The 3,043-nt window shown below is 43.9% G+C and overlaps 1 pseudogene; it reads left to right on the plus strand.

Annotated features, from left to right (window-relative positions):
• The first annotated feature begins 298 nt into the window (after positions 1-298).
• On the plus strand, positions 299-2,287 carry LOC105713589 (THUMP domain-containing protein 1-like; annotated as a pseudogene).
• Positions 2,288-3,043: the final 756 nt, after the last annotated feature.

Here is a 3,043-nt window from a genome sequence, read left to right on the forward strand (position 1 = left end):
TGCATGGAGGCCTACAGACTGCTCAACTCATACAGCAACAACATGTATAGACCATGTATATACATATATATAATATATATACACACACATATATATACCCAAGCACACATATATATAGTAAAGTGATGTTTTGTAAAAGACATATATATATATACAGATACATATGTGTATATATATACACATGCCTAATATACACATATATGGCTTTTTCCACATTGAACTCTAAGGTAATCACCACACAAAGGATAATTGCTTTCGGATCCTGTTTAGTTTCCTAAGATTTCTTGATCAAACAAACATGAATCTGATCCAGGAAGCTGCACTGGCTAGATGCCTTCATAAAACACTAACAGGATTTCAGAAGAAATTTGTTTCTTCGAAAAGAGGAAGATATGATGTCCATGAAGCCTTTGTGAGAAGACAAAAACACTTAAGTGATTCTAAACTACCCTTATTGTTTGGAGGTAAAAAGGAATATGTGGCCTGGCGCAGTGGCTCACGTCTGTAATCCCAGCATTTTGGGATGCCGAGGTGGGCAGATCACCTGAGGTCAGGAGTTTGAGACCAACCTGGTCAACATGGCAAGATCTTGTCTCTACTAAAAAATACAATAATTAGCTGGGCATGGTGGTGCGTGCCTGTAATCCCAGCTACTCGGGGAGGCTGAGGCAGAATTGCTTGAACCCGGAAGGCAGAGGTTGCAGTTAGCCGAGATTGCGCCACTGCATTCTAGCCTGGGTGACAGAGCAAGACTCCATCTCAGAAAAAAAAAAAAAAAAAAAAAAAAAAAAGCATATGTATCCCAAATGTTGAAGCCATCATGCTTCTTCTGTTCATATTCCTAAACCATATAGAAGTTCGCAGGGAGGTGAGGATGCCACAGCAGCAGAGAAACGTTTCTCTTTCCTCTCAGCTCGCACACACCATGGCGGCCCCCAGTCCTGCAGCCTACTCAGCCTGGCTACAGGAAGCGCAAAGGCAAGGCTCAATTTGTGCTGGCCAAGCGGGCTGGGCGCTGCAGCACCAGCGGGCCCCATCAGCAAGAGCCGGGGCTACAGGGCATGCTCATCACCTGCAACTTGAACGAGCGCAAGTGCGTGGAGGCCTACAGTCTGCTCAATGCATACGGCGACATATACAGACCAGAAAAGTTTACAGACAAGGATCAGCAGCCCTCTGGAAGTGAGGGAGAAGATGATGTGGAAGCTGCCTTGAAGAAAGAAGTTGGTGACATTAAGGCATCTACAGAGATGAGGCAAAGAAGATGCCGGTCAATGGAAAGTGGAGCAAATAACGTCATCTTCATCAAGACACTTGGATAGAACCTGAGAAATTGGTACATCATATTCTCCAGGATATGTACAAAACCAAGAAGAAGGCTCGAGTTATTCTATGAATGTTACCCATCTCAGGCACATGCAAGGCTTTTTTAGAAGATATGAGAAAATGTGGAGAAACATGTTTGGAACCCTGGTTTAAAGCTCCAAACAAAGGGGCATTTCAGATTATGTACAAATCTCGAAATAATAGTCACTTGAATAGAGAAGAAGTTATCAAAAAATTGTCAGGAATCGTGTGCACCCTATTCAGAAAATAAAGTGAGTCGCACCAATCCACAGTACACAGTGGTAGTAGAAATAATCAAAGCCGTCTGTTGCCTGAGTGTTGTGAAAGATTACGTGTTGTTTAGAAAATACAATCTCGGCCGGGCGCGGTGGCTCAAGCCTGTAATCCCAGCACTTTGGGAGGCCGAGGCGGGTGGATCACGAGGTCAAGAGATCGAGACCATCCTGGTCAACATGGTGAAACCCCGTCTCTACTAATACAAAAAATTAGTTGGGCACAGTGGCGCGTGCCTGTAATCCCAGCTACTCAGGAGACTGAGGCAGGAGAATTGCCTGAACCCAGGAAGCGGAGATTGCGGTGAGCCGAGATCGCGCCATTGCGCTCCAGCCTGGGTATCAAGAGCGAAACTCCGTCTCAAAAAAAAAAAAAAAGAAAAGAAAATACAATCTCCGTGAGGTGGTGAAGAGTCCAAAGGATCCATCACAGCTTAACTCAAACCAGGGAGATGGGAAAGAAGCTAACCTGGAATCTGCTGACAAATCAGATCAAAACAACGCAGCAGAAGTTAAAAAATAACCAGCAGGTACCAGAGAATACTGAGGAGCTGGGGCAGACGAAACCAATGTCTAGTCCGCAGGTGGTGGATGAGGAAGGAGCCAAACCCGAACTTGCAAATCAAGCCACAGAAGGATCCAAGTCAAATGAAAATGACCTCTCCTAGGAGATCATTTGGTGTTGGAGGTAGGTTTCTCAATGGGGGTCCTAAGAGATGTTGCTGGAGAAATTGTGACTACAAACAGTTTTTTATTTGTGTGTTGCATGACTCTGTTCTCACAGTAGTGAACAATGATCGCGCAGCCCTGTTAACAGTTTTCTTAGGGATCTTTCAGCCCTTTTGGTATTATGTATAGGCAGACCCATGTGCTACTATTGCAGAGGGAAGGATGGGAGGAGGGGGGCATTGGCCTCTCCCAGGCTCCTCTTCTGCAGTGCCAGCTGACTTATGGAGTGAACTGACTGTGAAGCAGAAAATCAGAGGGAAGTTTTCATTCTAAGGAAGGAGTTTTTTACATGCCACAACTCAGCTGTCCCTCAGCCACTTTGTTGTAAACATTGCAAAAATGTGGATCATGGGGGTTAGAAGTGAATTGTTTGGTGAAGTTTTTGTACTTTTCTGATTTTCTTGTTTGGTTATGTCTGTTTTTATATTTTATTAACATTTGTGTGTAACAAAACTGAAAGTCCAGTGCTGCAATTTTGGAAGGCAAGATGTGAGAAAGAAGAGAACCATTTTAGGTACAGAGCTACAGACATTGCTGAAAAGGTCGGTGATGAAGAATTTCAGTCTTCAGAGCATACTTCAGTGCACTAGTGCAACAAGGGTCATAAAGAAATTCTGTCTTTATAATTAAAGCTACTTCTCAAGGGTTTTATATGGACTCAGTCCAAGTCGTCCTATCCCATTGTGCACTGTCGG

This window comes from Aotus nancymaae, unplaced genomic scaffold, assembly GCF_030222135.1.
Source record: "Aotus nancymaae isolate 86718 unplaced genomic scaffold, 86718_ANA_hifiasm-v0.15.2.pri h1tg000022l_1, whole genome shotgun sequence".
Lineage (NCBI taxonomy): Eukaryota > Metazoa > Chordata > Mammalia > Primates > Aotidae > Aotus > Aotus nancymaae.